We start from the raw sequence: 18,190 nt of genomic DNA, 5'->3' as shown, positions 1-18,190 counted from the left end.
GGACAGCCAGAGCAACACAGAGAAACCCTGTCTTGAAAAAAAAAAAAAAAAAGAAAGAAAAAGAAAGAAAAAAAAAGAAAGATAATGGGTCAGATCACTTGTGAATGGGTATTGAACAAAGAGAGGATGTTTAATCATTTTTCCTGTTTTGACAGGGAAGAACCTGCTATTGAAACATAAGTGTCACTGGTTTGTCAGCCTTCTGATTCCTATACTTCCTTTAGGGTATGTAGAAGGACTGGGAGCCCATTTGAGATAGACATAAGGATGATCCCTGGCTTCACACAGGGGAAATGAGAACAAATAGTATTAGTGGCTATGGCCCAAGAAGCAATTTAACTTCAAAATGTTCATGTAAGGAGACTCAGTTGCTGTCCCTCCAGAAGAGGGAATGAAATGGCAGATCATGAAGGGGCTGATTCTACCCCTTCAAAGGGTGAAATGAGTAAGAAAGCAAAGGAAACCAAAGGTATACCTTCTAAGAAAAGAAAAGGCAACTATCCCTGGGTTGAAATCTTGACTCTACAGTATAGGAATTTTCCTAAAAGTAATACTACACAATGTTACATGCACATTTGTGCCCTCCTACAAATCATTACTAGTCTGCAACAAGCATAGAAAGAGGGTGAGAACATTGACAAGCATTCTGACCTTGCTGTGGAGTCATGGCAGCAGGCATTTTGAGCAAGCTCTGGACTTAGGCTGCTGTATGTACATGGTGAAGTACTTGTGGTATGCCACATGACAATGTATGCATCTTTATGTTGGTTAATAAAATTCTCAAAGTAAGAAAGTTCTGGAAACTTGAAGCATGTGTTTATTTTGACAGTGTCCTTTTTACCGTTTGAATTTTTAGTCAAGTCTGTTTTTAAATGCACGTTTAATCCTTATTAGCCAAATTAGAAAAATGAAATGTATATATATTTTTATCCTTACTCACCAAGTTAAAACAATTTCCCTTACAGTTTTCAGAAGAGATGGAAGGTCTACCTTCTGAAAAGCAGAAAAGCTGAAAAACTGAATGAGGAAAGTGAACATGACACCAAGGGACTGAAGACAGAAAGACTTGCTGTTCTTATGCACCTTATTTGTGGTGCACTCTTATGCATGACATGTGGTTGATGAGAAGATGTTAAGACTGTAGGATACTATTTGCAGGGCACATACTGGAGAGTAGAGCCAGGAAAACTAGCCAAAACCCAAAAGTCTGAAAATCAATGCTAAACCAGATGGAGGAAGACCTATGAGTTCAACCCTGCACAAAGAACTATGGATAGCTGAGTAAAGCTGGGAGTGAAAGAGGTGGCCCTCCTCAGAGTAAGGAGGAAAGAGCAAGCTATTTTGGTATCCGATGCCAAAAAGCCAGCTCTGAATACATGCACACCAGTAACGTTATATGGACTCAATGGGTTGGGTTATATTTTGGAATATATGTATATGCAAATATATATGTGCATGCAATAACAATCAATAAAAAACAGAGTCATGAATTTGAAGGCGAGCAGGGAGGAGTATACTGGAGGTCTTGGAGGGAGAAGGGAAGTGAAGAGATGTTCTTCTGTATCCCCTCTAACCATCAGGATTCTTTCCTCTCACCAGAGCCAAGCACCATGCTCTTGAATCCACAAAACTATGCTCTAAATGAAACATTTTCTCTGTAAAAGCTCAACCTTCTGTGTTATAACAACATAAAAGTTTAACATATCACTAAATTAGAATCTGTGCAATGTGTTGGAAAGGAGAAGGCTCATAACATTCTGTAATTCCAGTTCCAGGGAACACCAATGTCTTTGGCCTGTATGGACATCTGCACAAAAACACAAGTATTTTTTAAAAAATTATGCTTAATCACTAAAAGGTTTTCATCACTTCTATAGTGCTGTGATATTTAGCCTAGGCAACTCGATCTTGTGGTCCTTGTAAACTTCACTGAAGAATTCATCATCGGAGCGGGCTAATGTAGACCCACGTGGCTCAAATTAGTCCTTCCCAAGGTGAGTGACACTAGTACCTTCCACTAGATGCTACCCCTTAAAGGCTCCCCCATGTCATCACAGCCACGTTATTATCATTCATTCAGCAAGCGAATAGTTGAAACATTGAAACTATCAAATAATGATGCCATTTGTTAGAGAAAAAGTTTTAATTTTTAGTATCAGTGTCCTTTTTTTTTTTTTTAAAGGACCTTTGCTTTCCTTTAAAATATTTTCCAAACTGTTTTTCTGAGAACTTTTACAGAGCCAAGACCATCAGTGTCTTTCACAGTCTTCTGGGATTGTAGCTCAGGGGTACAGTGTTTACCCAGCATGTGCAAGGCCCATGTTTCAATTCCTGCAGGCTTACACGCTCCCATGAGCACACATCCACCTACACATACACACATACACACAGGCATGCACACACTCACGTACGCTTGGGCTTGGGAGGCAGCTAATCAGATCTAGAATCAGCTCTTCTGACCTGCTAAGCTGTACTCTTACCTTTCTACCACACACCTGCTGTACATTCAGTTTCATTTCCTGGATATGAAGCATTGTGAAAACAATACGTGATCAGAGACGAGTGATATAAAAAGGTTGAAGTAAGTGTCTTGCCACTTCCTCTCAACTACATTTGAAAAATGTCAAATTAGAACAGTCCTAACCTCATCACACAGCAGAGGCCCTGGTTAAAGGGAGTCTAATGCTTAAAGTAATTTAGGGGGAAATCAATTGCAATGGATTTGGATTTTATATGAAAGAAGAAGCTTTGCCCAGTGAAAAAAATTCCCCATGTTCCCTTGGGAAGCTTCATAAATGACTATAAATTTGTGTCTTCTATTTCCCACTCCTGTCAGCTACATTAGACGATGCCACCAAAAAATCCAGAAAAAGGTGATGAGAAGATGTCTTTTGGAAAGTTTGGAAGAAAATAAAAACTTGGATTGAAATAAAACTGCAGAATTGATGTGCTGGTATTGCTGGTTTACTCTTAAAGACTTACTTCCTGTTTCTCTCTCTCTGTGTGTGTGTGTGTGTGTGTGTATGAATGCTGGTGTGTTTGTGAATGTTGTTGTTGTTGTGTGTTTACCTCAGGCCTGCCTGGTACCCAGGAAAGCTGGGAGCTACAGACAGTTATAAGCTGCCATTTGGACATTGGAACTGAAGCCAGATCCTCTACAAGAGGTGCAGAGCTCATAACTGCTGAGCCATATTTCCAACCCAAACTGCTGTTTCCAAAACAGGAGCACAACCCTTGTTTTAGAATCGGAGTCTTGTGCATTCACTTGGGTGTGACATGGTCATCTAACTCTTCCCCTTCCCAAATGTGCTTTCTTTCCCACCTCTTTCCTGACGCCTGTCTAGGGGGATGGAATCTTGTATCATTGCTTCCACTCTCTTTCTTAATTCAGTCGTTTGTGCTAGGCTCTTATGTGTTCTAAGTAGCATGTTTTACTATTGGGTTTTATTTTAATGTATTTATGCCTACTTATTGATTGAGACCAACAAGAGAACAGAGCCTGGGAGCTCGACTGAAAAACTATGTCCTCCTGAACATCTTTGTCTGTTTCTAGCCAATATGTATATATTCCTAAAGTTAATTTTTAAAGATTTAATATACATGTGTGCATGCATATGTGGGTATACACAGATGCCTAAGGAGGTGAGACAGCATAGGGAGCTGGCTTTTCAGTGTAAATTCTGGTAAACAGACTTCAGTCCTCTGTCAGAACAGCAAGCACTCTTAACCACTGAGCCATCACTCCAGCCTTAAAGTGTCAAAAATGTTAAATGTCTTTAAAAACTACAAAAAAAAAAAAAACAAAAAAACCACTGTCTTTGAGAATTTTGATAGTTTGGGTCACAACACATCCTTTATAATATTCTAAGAACAATTCTTCTTGAGCAATATATCTAAGTGACATGGCACACTTCAAGAAGGACTTTTGTTGACTTAAGAAACACCTGAAATTGTGCCCTGGGCCTGAACAGGTTAGGGGCCTTTCCAAATAATTTTTAAGGAAAACATGTGTGAAATCTAGCATACCAATTCAACTGAAGTAGTTTCCTTATCTCACTACAGAAAAGCCATATATTTTGTCTCATCTCTTGAAGATTAATTTGACATATAGAATTGCTACTTATTTATTATGGACACCGGATAAACTTCTTTTGTCTAACTTATTTGGAAAGGACTACTTTACAATTGGCCATCCCCTGCCTACAGAGACATGAGTCAAACTTGCTTCTCATGGTTTCTAAGTATGCTAGCTAGCACTGTGCCATATGGAGAACGCATAGCCTGAGTGTAACTATGGACTAGAGAGACGAGAAGGCAGAATCTCAATATGCAGGACTATTTTTCATTTCAACTAATTGACCAGTTGTCAACTGATCTTAACATGAAAATTCTAAACAGAAGATTGAAAAGGCAATTTTTTTGTAATGTCATTGCAACTTACTAAAGTAATATGAAAATCAAACATAAGAAAGACACAAATGAAAGGCACACTTTTTAATTCTGTTTCCTACAAAGTAAACTACTCCTGAACTGCAAGCCTTTGATTTTACCCATCAAATCAAATCGAATTAAATGTTAACAGAAACATAGATGTTTAGACGTTTATTCAAGATAGGGAATTACAAGAGGTGTAAGACAATGAGTAGACAGTTGTAGCCTGTCATCATGTAATAATAAATCACCAGCTCTAAAATTGATGCTTATTAATATTCTCTTACTAATGTTGTCAGGATTTTTCAAATATTTATTTATAAATATAGGATGGTAGAAATAACAGCATAAGGCAATTGCCATGATGTCTATTTTACCATCCAGGATGCCCAGGCCTTAGACTTTATTAAAGAGGAGGCTTTGGTAGTTCATAAATTAGTAGTAATCTGTAATGATTCTGCTGATAGATGGGCCCAGACTGTTATCTAAGTAGCACTAGAAACACAAGAAAAGATGTCCCTAAAGCCCTAAGAGCAGTCTGAGCCTGCAAAACACAGTGGAGCAGCTTCAGGGATAGATCAAGGCAGCAACTAGGGATACAAAAGCAATCAGAACTGCCAGGCAACCAGGAAGGGTTTCAGACTCCAGGCATGAGCTGTCTTGTGGGGCTTTCCCATGGTGGAAGATGTTGCCACATGCTTTCTTATCCCCTTATCAGAAAGGGGAAGGGACCCACAGACCTGGTTGGGAACTCTTTTCCTGGAGTTGTGTCTACCCATTTCCTTCCAAGTTGGACAACTCTCTGTTGATTGGTACCATTTTATACCTTACTTGCATATACATTCAGACAATCAGAGCCCACCTGGCTTTCCTTAACAGTATGCAGATGGGAGTTTCATTAGTCTGACTCCTAACCTCAGTCCTACTCAGCTGGCTCCCAGACAGTCTTCTGATGTTCGAGATTCAAATGTGTCAGAGACTCACCAGAGATAGATCCTAGGATGACTCCAAGACCAGTCACTTTAGTACAAGACTAAAGACTTGATCCAAACTTCAAAACTGGAGGACCCCTGACATTGCCTCCATGGATCTTCAGATTTGCTTTACAGAGGACCTCAGCAGGACCTGTGACACTTGCCAACTCTTCTGTGAGCATCATGAAGGTACCTGAGAACACTCTTGATTGTGTGGCATCCTACGTCCCTACGTAAGTTCCCCTCTCCTGCTTCATTTATTCCCGGGTGGCAAATATACATTTCCTTAGTTTCCCCTTGTTATCTGCCCACTCCATTCTTGCAGGAAGGGTAAAGCAGAAATCTGGTAGGGAATCACCCTCCTCACTTTTAGACTTAAACCAAACCACATGCTTCATATGACACCAAGCATAAGGGAGTCTTCATAATACATCTTAAACTATTACACATCTAGCAAATGTCAGATGACCCTTGTCACCTGGGAAGCACAATGGTGAGCAAAAGAAAACCAACATGAGAAGTAGAATCAGGAGAAGCAGTTACTCTTTCTGACCAAGAGTCTTAACTTATGTTGCAGCTTGACATCTAACATAAAATCAGCATCCAGAACAAGCCAAATCTGCAAGCTGAGAAGACAAAGAACAACTGTAGCTGAAAGGCCAGAGGGTCATGGCTTCGTAGGACATATTTGAGAGAAGTCATATGAGTCAAGTGAAGGCAGGCTATTCTGTGATCACAAACTGCCCCCAGAATCTCAGTTCTCTGGAACAAGTATATATTTCTTATTTGTAGAGAGCATACCGTAGATGTGGGCATTTTCTTGGGATTACTTATCACCTTGTGCTGACTTCACGTTCTATTGGGTTTTGGTCTTTGTCTCCATATGGATACATATTCCAATGATCACAGCAGCAAAAGATGAGTAAATTGAAGGCCTCCCAATGGTGATTCATTACCTAGAGACTTACATGCCAGTTAGTTGCCCTTCTTTCTTCACCTTGACTTGGTTTGGATTAGTCACCTTGTTCCTTGAGGCTGCAGACCTGTGTAGGAGAAATATTTATCACTTTATCCTTACTTCTTCTTACTTAGTGTCATTATGCTTTCTCCAAATACAGTCATCTTCTGTACAAAGCAAGACTCTATACATAAAGTGTAAGCTTTGAGAAATTGCATAAACAAAACTAAATGTGGCTAGTAAGAACCATGCCATGAGTACACATTGCAGCACAGATAACATGGAGAGCGAGCTTCATAGAGAAATTAAAGATTGTCATCCAGCTGACAGGAAGCCCTGGAAATCATTAGTAGGATCTGCTGAACATTTTATTCATTGTGTGGGTCTTTATTTGTTCAATAAATTATAGCTAAGGAACATTACAGGGTACAGTTTCTGTCATGTTCTAAATATCTCCTTTATTGGCTTCATAAAGTCCACATTTAAAAGGCTATCTGGATGTTGGCATAAATAGATAGCTGGACTAAGATTACATTCAAGATGTTAGTACCAGAAACAGCAAACACATGGCAGCCCTTAAGGATGGTCTCTATTTCATGCCATGAGATCTATTCTTAAAATCCCAATATGAACTCAACTTTGATATGAATGTGCCAGAAGGTTTTTGAAAGCACAGTCCAAAGGAATCTTTGTCTAATAAGTTTTCTTTCTCCTTGAACTTACATAGAAATAGGTAGCAATGTCATTTGCTTTCTAGATGCCCTGAAGATTTTCCTTCTTAGCTTCCCTCTAGAGGCAGCAATCCATCATGAGCTTAAGACGGGTCCATAACGCTGATATTCCTGCTCCCTGAGAATGAGCAAAGGGCAGATGGATGGATTCATGGTAGAAAACCATGGAGACAGATAATGCCCAGCTGTCAGCCCTTACCTAGACATTTCCATGGGCAGCCATTTTAAGAATAAACAATGCCACAATGGTGTTCTCTTACTGCTCTTTAAAGTAATCAAAGAAATTTTCCCAAAACTAACCGAATTTTGACCAAAAACACTGGTTATCAGTATTTTTGTTCCATGTAGAAAAGACTGTCTTCCCAACGGTAAATTTCTCAGGCAAGCATGAGCACATTGTAGGAGTGCGTGTGCGTGTGTGTGTGTGTGTGTGTGTGTGTGAACATGAGTATGTGGTACAAATGTTATGGGAACTCACAAAATTAAGTTTGACTAGTGAAATCAAAGGTGACTTTTGAGAGTCATAGAAGCATGATTTAGGGGAAAGATTTTAAAATGGAAAATTGAACACGACATACTATTTTAACGAGCACTAGCTTTAATGCCCCGAATTATAAACTTCTCTAGCAATCTAGAATAAAGTGCTTACGTGAATATGTATCTTTCATATTTAACTTGATATCTCTAAAACATACAATATTGATATTTGCTTGGGAAAGCATTTAGTGATTGTTTTTTAGAGAAGTCTTCAGATAATAGGTCATACTTAATATCTAAATATTAACAAGTCAGTCTAGTAACTGAGAGGTTAATTTTCCCTTATGCATTAGTTACTTAGGTATTACTCTGACCACATACCCAACAGAACCAATGTAAGTGAAGAAAAGTGTATTTGAGCTCCTGATTTCAGGGTTCATATCTATCATGGTTCAGATGTATGGCTGAAACATCACTGTGGATCAGAAAGCTGAGACTTCAGGCCAAGACCCAAGGCTGGTAAAAACCTCAAAAGCCCAGTCTTAGAGCATTGCTTCTGCAAGCCAGGCCTACTCCTAAAGACTCTACTCAACCTGGCGCCACAAAGGTAGACCCCAAAGCATGAACCCATGGAGCCCATTCTGGATTCAAACTATATTTTGTTTGCATCCTCAAACTCAAATCTGCTTTCCTGAAATGGCAATTAAAGAATAGAAAGGCGAAGTAGCAGACCCTGAGCCTTCCTTAACTAAGTGTTTGAGGAGGCTAGCCAATATGAAGTCGGGTTGAATTCAGATCTGACCTCTAATGCTCCTGTTCTCAAAGAGAGGCTAGGATATGATTTAATGTCTCAGTGCCCTAAATAGTGCTCTGAATAAAGGGATTTGGAGTATGTGTTAATGGTTTCCCAAATATACATAGGAAATAAAAATCAAACTTCAGACCATTGAATATGTGTTACTTGGGCTACCCATAACAAAATACTTTAGACTTGGTGGCTTAAACCACAGGAATGTATTTCTTGTCTTTCTGCAGACTACAAGGCTGAGGTCAAGAAACCAGCAGGATCTGTGTCCTCTTTCCTTGAATGAGACACAATCACCTTTTTGCTATGTCCTCAAATGACAGAAAATGAGCTCTGTTCTCTGCTCTCTTCCTGTCTGGGCATTAATACCATCCTGAGGGCGTCTTTCTCATGCCTTCACCTAAACTTGACTACCTCCCAGAAGGCTGTATGCCTGATCCCATCACACTGAGATGTAGGGCTGTAAAATATGAATGGGGAGGGGATCTGTAAATAAACATTGAATTCTACACAGCAAGATACCTCAACAGATAACGTATTCCCTGGAATAAATGGAAGAGATGGCTACTTTAAGGTGGCTTGATGCTTACCTACCATCAGAGAGGTTCAGTGAGATCACATTCATGAAACCATATACCATCTCCATCTTTATTTTTCCCACTTACTTTTGCAATCAGTTTATATATGTGATCAACAAAATCAAGATAGCCTTGTGAAATACATTTGAGTCAGACAATGGCAGAAGGCAGGTACGACCACACATGTGGAATGTTTTGACTATTTTGACTGTTTGGACTTTCCCCCTTCCTATACAGTTCTAATTCCAGCGATTAGATTCATGAATTCTTAATGCTAGGATTTTACCCACATACACCTGCAAACAAACACATCTGAAGAAAACACCTTGCTAGCATACAGCTGAGTCTAGAGCAGGCAATGCTGTTTCTGGCCTCAGCTACCTCTTTTTTTTCTTCTTGATTAAGTGACTTTGCCCTTTAAATGACCTTGATGTTGTCAGCGTTGCAGACCAGACTCATCCTTTCTTGAAACTGGAGCTACCAACCAGGATTCTCGGCCTTTGCACCCTCAACTTCTGAGGCTTCCTCTCACAATTTCTTTCCGATGATTTGTAAATCCGCATGATCCAGGATTCTTTGGAAAAAAATTCTTCTTCTGGAGTGAAGTTGTCTGTGAATTCTCTCTGCGAAGGTCTCACACAGGCTGCTGGAAAATGGTGTTTTGTAAAGTCCCCTGAAACTTGGTGGAGGAAAAAGCATACAAGTACGATCAGGAAGCCACCCCCATTACTCAGGATTCCTTTCCCAGGGCTGTTTCCTGCCTGGCTCCCTCCATCAGATATGCCCCTGCAGCAGCCAGAGTCAACCTTCCGCCCATTGCCTAGCCTGAAGATTTCCTTTTTAACTCTTTCATGCCCGTGGTCATGTTTAGCTCTAAATGAGGTACAACAGACTAAAATCAGTGCAAAGGACTCCTATGTGCCTTTACTGTCAGCAAAAGAGGATTGTAAATGCTCGTTGCAAATGGCTTCTTTATGAAGGAAAAAATATACTGTGTCCAGGATGGGTTGCTTTTATTTGGGGGTTATCATTTTATGTAAAGGAAAAGATTCCCAAGAGGGATTTAAATTTGGATCATAAAACTAGCCTCGTGCATATGAAGGGTTAGTTAATGTAGTGAGTCTTAATCACCATGTTTCTAAAGAAGAAAAGCAAGGCCTCCTGTCCAGGCCCTGCAGGAAGATCAGAGATATGTATGTACATGTGTATACATATGTGTATGTATATGATGTATATGTGTGCATATGTATATATGTACACAAAGGCATCACTTAGTAGAGACACAATTACTAGATTCCTGATAACTGGTAACTAAAGCCAGGGCATGGTGGTACCCACCTATAGTCCTAGCACTTTGAAGATGAAGGCAAGAAGATTGAGTTCAAAGCCAGCCTGAGTAACATATAGAGATCATGTCTCAAGAATAAGATGAATGGCAGCTATTTTATTTCATTCATTCATTCATTCATTCAGTTACTGTATTCAAGTGTGTCTGTGCATGCATGTAACATGGCAGATGTGTATAAAGGTCAGACGACAGCTTTGGACATCAACCCCTGCCTCGCCTCTGTGTGAGATGGCGTCTCTTTTATGTTGTTTGTATCTTACTAATCCCCTATGATATTTCTCAGTCCAGGTTTAGTTATTTTGAGATTAGACTGAGGAGCAGTTGCTTAAATAATACAACCAACCGCCACCCTAAGGGGAATCTTCCAACAAGCTCCAGCAACCATGGCTCCTTTGAACATGAACTTCTTGAAGACTCGTCCTTTCTATGTAATCCAGTCCCTTACTTAGATCCATGGGCATGGGCAAATACCAAAAAGGGACCAGCATTTTGCCTTCAGAATCTCCTGAAGCTAGCTAGCAGGTAACACAAAGAGTCTTCAGTCAGCTCCCAGCACCCCTCCCCCGGGCACAATGTAAAAGCAGAAAGTCAGAAAGGATTCCCTTGCATGGGTTCCTGTCTGATATATAGCCCTGACCTGAGCCTAACAGTTTGAATCATGAAAATAAGAATCTTTTATGGTTACCGGGAAAATTCATAGTTTATCATATTTTGTCGGCTACAGAGGAGAAAAGACTTGGCCAGGTTCCTGAGGGAAAGATAGCCTGTCATATTTGCTGAGATTTATTTATGAAAAAGCACTCATGGTGGAACAATAGTGCAACATGGCCCCACTCCTGCTCCGCACTCCATTGGTACTGCGGGAGCTGATAGGGCACCCAGAACCATCCAGAACTGATAATGAAGGAAGGATCAGAACAGGGTGTGGGGGAGGAGGGAAGGCACTCGGCTCCCATCATTTAAACCTCTTGATTATTTAAACTTCTGCAGAATAATGGTTGCATATTTGAAGGTAATACATCTGTTCCATTCCCTCCCCACCCCCACGTGCTTTTCTAATCCCGAGGTAATTATGTTTTGACAAAAATTTATTGGGACATCTGTTTTTTTCCTCAGATCTGCAGGTCACTGTGAGACTCTAGCAGCGGCCCGGTGGAGAGTTGCTGTGGAGAGACGGAGCAGAGTGGCTGGCCAGGCTCAGGCCGTGGTGCCTGGGCTGCAGATTAGGGGTACAGACAGAAATGGACACCCCCGCACTCCACTCACCCCCGTTTCGTGCACCACCTTTCGTGGTTTTTGGCAGGAACTCTGTGTGAGATTCTGGTCCAGGAGAATGGAAGGATGGGTGGCAGGGAGGGATGGGCCAGGGTTGGCTGGTAGCAGGCTGGCAGCCTGCATCAGGATTCATGCATTGCCTAGGTTGGCATCTGATATAAAAATAATTCATGGAGGGAAGGGAATGGGGGTGCAATACACAGGCCATATGTTTGAAACCCCTGCCCATAACGGCTGGCTGTGGTTAGCAGCGTCTGGTGCCACTACTAGATTAAATTATGGTGCCCTATGGAGGCACAGGAATCAGAAAGATCTCAACTCCAGCATTCGATAAAGCCTGGAACAATAGAAGAACTTTTTTACGCAAAACTTCTTTTTTAATTTTATAAAAACAGAACTCCATTTGGTTCTGCACTTTTTGCCAAAACTTGATAAATTCTGGTTTGGGGTTTTGGTTGTTTGCTCTTTAAACCATCTTGGCTCCTGTAGGAAACACTTGGATCAGGGTCCCACAGGGATCGCCTCCGATATGTTTTTCCACCTTTGAGTTCTCATGAGGAAGTTTATTTTTTGAGTTGTCTAACCCAATATCTTGACGAAATGTTTGTAAAAGGGTCTGATGGACTTGCTTTTGTGCCAAGTCAAACAGGAACATTCTGAGGTGATTCTGCTACTGAGAATCTAATTGGGATTTCCAATACCTGAGAGAGATCTTACAGTCCTTGCCTCTCGATTCTTAATTTACACTGGGTGGCACCTAAGGGGGGAAGTCATTTCCTATGCATTGTACTATCCTTAGACACCAACAGCCCTCAGCTAGTTTCTGCCTCCCCCTACCAAATTTAGGAAAATGAGCTGCAGTATGGAGGAATGAGTATGTCTGCCACAGATGAATAAAGGTAGGGTATTTCCTAAGGTCCTTAAGAGAGATGAGATAAAGCCAAGTCCCATCTTTGGAAAGGAAACTGGGAGAAAGCAATGCAAGTGACTGGAGGTCACTAAGATAGTTCCAGGTCCCAGTCTGGGTGTGGTGCTCCAGGCTCTGGGCCTCTGTTCTAGACTTCAAGCTTTTGATTGCTGAGCGTTCACGCGGTGAACAGTCATCTAGCGGGTTCTGCAGAAATCAGAGTCCTGTGAAACAAAAGAAAATTCCAAACAAGTTTGGGTGTGCTTAACTTTAAAAGTGGGGTAGGTCTCATTGAGGCTTGGAGTCTCTTATAATTAATTTATGAGCATTTTTATTTAAATGAGCAGTGTGGGTGTGCCTTAACATGGATTGCCACACAGATGCCTGCCGTAGATCTCAGATCTTGCTCCTATGTGCCACAGTATTAGAGGCTGGAAGCCCAAGTTCAAAATGAGCACTTTTATCTAAATGAGTGGTATGACTGGGTTCTGGTGAGAGCCAGCCTCTAACACTCCCTGAAGTCCCCACCTCCCAACACTAGCACATTGGAGTTCAGGCTTCAACTTCAACATATTCATCTTGTAAAGACACATACATTCAGTCCCATAGTGTCACTGCCTGGATTTTTTTTTTTTTTTTTTTTTTTTTTTTGACAGCAGAGCTATGTGAGAGAAATGTTAAACTGTTGGAGACTCTCATAGGCTGATGTAGTATGAACTTCCCAACTGTGCCACATCATAGACTACAGAGAAAGACTTAAATACCTTGTAAATGAATTCAGTCAGTCTACTCTCAGTCTCATGTTTGTGGGACATACTAACCTGAAAAATTACAGAGGAGAGTAAAAAGTGAGCTCAGATGTAGCTGAAAGGAAGGCAATGGACAAAGTTGTGGAACATTGCACTTCAGAGACAGGGTACTGCATCTAGTCACTCTAGAATGTGTGTGTGTGTGTGTGTGTGTGTGTGTGTGTGTGTGTGTGTTTGCGTGCATGTGTGTGCACGCATGCACATCTGTCTGCCTGTCTGTAGGCCAGAGATGGTGGGTATCTTCTTTAACTTAGCTTTACCTGGAGCTCCAATTGGCCAATGAACACCAGAGTCCACTTGCCTCTGTCCCCTAAACTCTGGGATTTCAGATGTCAAGAGCTGTACCAGGCTTTTATGTGGACACTGGGAATCCAAACTCAAGTCCCCATGTTTGTGGGGCAAACTCTTTATTCACTGAGCCATCCCCCTAGCTGGTCTATTTCATTTCCCATTCCACAAGAGAAATAGATAAAGTTCTGATTACTCAGAAGTCTCCTTTGCCAGACTCTCGAATTACCTGCTCTTTTAAATATAGAATGGTACCAAACACCATGCTATATATTTAGCAATGTTTTGCCTGTATCTAATGAGATGTAATCAGGAATTTAAATGGCCATACAGACCCAATGGAGAATGTCAAGGACACTGTTCGTCCTCATTTTGGAAGCCTGTGAGCACCCTCCTATCTGACTGACTGAGACAGTCTTTTTACTCTTCTGTATTTTTACGGTTTCATCTTTGAGGTGAGAGGGCCTGGGTGATCCTGGGTTGTGATGTGACAGAAACTCTGATAACCAAAATGCATAACCATTTTGACCTTAGAAGGCAACGGGACAGCCAGGCTTGCCTGTCAGCTGATATTCTTCCACAGATACCTGCCATAGCAATCGAAGGGGATCTTGATGCACAAGTCCCACACTGACATTTAGGAAAATTACAGAAGACACTCTCTCATCCAGAGGAAAATAATTTGGTCCTTTCTATGACTATTTTCCTGTTACTGAGATATTTACAAGAGCAATTTCAATTTTCCTCTCTTGGACGTCACAGGGCATCTTTTAACAAATACAAGATGCAGCTCCTGAACCAGCCAGCTTGCTTGGAAGCGCTTGCTCAGATGTGCTCATTAGAGTCTTGGTTTTCGTGTGTCTGCACACTCTGTCACGTGAACTCAGGCATACAAAGGAAGGCAGCTGGATGGATGGTCTGCAGAGGGCTAAGCAAAGAGCTCTACCAAACATTGTTCCTTTAATTCACCTAAATGCTGACCTTGAAAAATTACCCTTTATGGGATGTGATGAGGTGCGAATTCAATCTCCATCCTCACTTGAGTCTTGTCATTTTCTGTGCCATGATTGCCAGTTGTGCCAGACAACATCCACTGGACCAGCAGAGGACCGATGAGATTGACAAGGTCCTCTGGGAAAAGCGGTCATCAAAAGGCCCTTATAAATTCATTTGAGGCATGGGCTTTCTCTGGACAGCATTTGTTTTCTGTTTTGGTTTTTTGGGTTTGTTGTTGTTGTTGTTGTTGTTGTTGTTGTTGGGGGTTTTTTTGGTTGCAATGAAACCAGTGAATACTGGTACTGATCAAGTGTATCACCAATATAGCTTAACTCTGCAGCCTTTCAATCATGAATACAACGGGTGCTGGTCTGGAGGCTTTTCCTATTGTTTCCTTTTCTTCTTAGGTGCTGAGGGTCGTGACTTAAATTTACTCACTGCAAAGTTACTCTGCATGCTCCAAAAAAAAAAGATGGGGCCAAGAAGAGGGGAATGGGTATTCTGCAATTTTTCTGGTGCTCAAAGAATCAAATGCAGCCAATTTAACTTCATCAAATCACTGACAACCAGTACTGATACAGAAGATGGAAAATATGCAAGGCCAGAGAAGAGCCAAAATCCTCCAGTTTCTATCAGGATTAAAGCCAGATGTTTCACTGACTGTACACATTTGATAAAAACCCATGACAATAAAGGCTTCCTTCTCCCTGGCATCTGTGGACCCTAGGTTACCTTCATCAGTACAAAGCCCATGTATCTGTCCTCCAGGCCAACTGGGTACCATTTAACTCAATATTGGTGCTTCTCACAGAGGCAACTGCACTCCCTTTGTGTGTGAGCTTCTATATGTTGTGGCTTGAACAGATCTATTTACACTATACTTGCTATGGCAACATTTATCTACTCTGGACAAAAGGCATTTTGATTCTTGAATTTATAACACTTGACTCAAGCTTATGATTCACCAAAATCATTTGGTGAATGATCAAAAGCATTTAAGTGAAAGCAATGGTTTTTTTTTTTTTTTTTTCTGAAGCCAATTAATACAGAAAGAGACCTTTGCTGCAAGCATCCAAATGTGCTCACGGGAAGGATTGCCATGTCCCATAAGCCACAGGGCTTTCCCTGCAAGGAGTGACTAGTGAGGAAAAGAAGAAAATGTGTATCCTGTGGGCACAAGCTTCTAGGCAGAGTCCAGGTAGTTATATGTTTTAAATGAGACATGTAGAGGTGGCAGTTGTTCAGTCTAACAAGTTTGACCCCAGCTGTGAAGTGTGAGAGGGTCCCTGAACAGAGAAATAAATGACTAAGCTCGTCCTCCAGCTCAGTCCTCTACAACCCCTTGAGGACTCAGAGGCTGGCACAGGCCCAGTCCTTCTTCTACCTGTCCCTGAGCTGGCACCTAACCATAGCTGGTGACTTGATTTGACTCTGGGATCTTTTCTGGAAAGCAGATGTAGCCCCAGGGGCCCAGGTAAATGGTTTCCTCTCCTTCCCCCTACAGATCCCAAACAGGGTTTCCCTTTCTTTCTTTCCATTGAAAAATTGCCAAAATCCACTCCATACTGTACAACTAACCCTGAAACAGGCAATGGAGAATGATGTTAATTTAAACTTCTGCCTTATTAAGTAACAAAACCCAGAAATAATGTGATCAAAGCCAAAAGACACAAACTTCTGCCATCTTTCTTGAGATAAAAGAAGAAAAACACCCATTAAATGAAGGAGGCTTGGACACTTAATAAAAATAGCTAATTGAGTGTTGGAGTAACTTAGCATTTTGCCTCAAGAGCGGTACAGTACTCACGGCCAGCCTGTATCCCCTTTTCCCTTGCTCCTTCCTGCTGTGGTTCAGTCCACCACATCATTGCTCTGCTTGTTCCCTTCTTTGTGTGCCAGGGACTGTTCTCTAGAGTGTAGAAGGAAACAGCTGACCGGGTCAGGCACCACAGACCTATACCAGTGGTGGAGGATGGGACAAGGACACATGGTGCTTTTCAACAAAATGATTGGCAGAAGAGTGAACAGCAGTACAAGGACATGAGCTGCTTCCTGGCTTCATTCTCTCACAATTCTGAAGAGTCTCCCTTGGAATAGACCCCCTTCTCCTTTTGTGGGTGTTATCATGGTCTTGTTTCTGTTTATTTTGTTTTGTTGTGTGATCTAGGACTTAGTTCAGCCTCTCTCTCTTCTTCTTTCTCCTCCTCCTTCTCTTCCTCCTCCTAGTCTTCTTTTTTACTTTGAATCTGCAAAACACTTTTCAAATAACATTATACCAAAAGAAATAAAATAAAATAATAAAATAAAAGGCACAATGCCCACCAACCAAAGCCTACAACCTGGGTAGCAAGGCAAATGTGCAAATAACTCCACTCAGGATAAAGCTGTGCTTTCCTACCCATGCTAGGTTACCAAGCCATCTGAGCAATGCCCCGAAAATACAGGTGCTTTGAATCCACCTTCTATCTGTCAGATGAAGGCCTCTAGAGTAGGAGGATGAGACCAACTGAAGTTTAATCCTGTCTTCAGATCGGTTGCACTAAAAAACAATAGCTGGGCAGTATTGGTACCGAGAGATGAATATTGGACTTCAATGGCAGGCCCAAGACCCCAAAGGAGGGCCAGGCTTTCCTGGGTTTTGAATCTTGAGCTTTTCATATGGTACCCAGCCCCTGGCCCATGTTCCTGTGTGATGGAGGGAATAATACTTCCCCTGATGAGTACTGGGCACTTTAAATGAAATAAAATATGACAGAACAACAGTCGGATTGCTTTGTAGATTATTGATGCTCTGAAATAGTTGTCACCAGACTCTCTCTACAAAGACTTCAGTGAGAAAAGCCACAAAGCACTAAGCATTCCATTGACTCTCCTTCAACACATTTTCCTTTAAGTAGGAAAATATTTAAGAAAAAAAAAAAAAAAAAACCTCACCGTGTTTTCCAGTGGTTAATTTTTAATCTACATTTAATGGCTGGAATTTGTTTTGTTTTCATTTGTTATATGTTGGTGCTTTGTTTTGTTGTTAGTTTTTATCCATTTGGATGATGAGAGAAGAATTCATCAATAGACGCTCAGCAGGCATATACTGGCAAGCAAAGCATCATACACAAGAGCTAAACAGAAGACCTGGCATCTATTCCAACCCTCCTGGGTTCTACCTCAAAAAATTTGCACCCAGAGAAGGCAAGTAACTTGTGCAAAGTCTCTTTTGCATCAGTCTCAGTATAATTTCACTTCAAGGGACGACTACAAATAAGTAAAAAGCCAGCCATGGCAGCCCTTGGCTTTTATTACCAGCCATGGCAGCCCTTGGCTTTTATTACCAGCCATGGCAGCCCTTGGCTTTTATTACCAGCCATGGTAGCCCTTGGCTTTTATTACCAGCTGTATGCCTTTCCATTCCACTGTGACTGTTGTTGAAAAGCAACGTGACAAATTTCATCCTTCCCTTGGAATCTAAACTTTGCCATTGTAGTTCTTTATCAAATTATCTTCTTCCTTGAGTTAATATAAGAGCACCATGACACTTTCAGTGAACATCATATGAACAACTGCACACACAGATGTCACATTGATTTGTGATTGTAAGGATTTAGGGGACAATGAAACT

The 18,190-nt window shown here is 41.2% G+C and overlaps 1 long non-coding RNA gene across 1 annotated transcript; it reads right to left on the bottom strand.

The window, feature by feature from the left end:
• Window positions 1–4,587: 4,587 nt before the first annotated feature.
• LOC143442233 (uncharacterized) lies at window positions 4,588–9,980 on the bottom strand. The gene is made up of 2 exons (XR_013110245.1): window positions 9,440–9,980; window positions 4,588–6,448 (listed from the first exon to the last, which is right to left on the bottom strand). It is a non-coding gene; the product is annotated as an uncharacterized LOC143442233 (long non-coding RNA).
• Between the last annotated feature and the right edge of the window lie 8,210 nt (window positions 9,981–18,190).

The sequence above is a fragment of the Arvicanthis niloticus genome, chromosome 5 (genome assembly GCF_011762505.2).
Source record: "Arvicanthis niloticus isolate mArvNil1 chromosome 5, mArvNil1.pat.X, whole genome shotgun sequence".
Classification (NCBI taxonomy): Eukaryota; Metazoa; Chordata; class Mammalia; order Rodentia; family Muridae; genus Arvicanthis; species Arvicanthis niloticus.
This window is presented reverse-complemented; position numbering and strand designations above follow the sequence as displayed.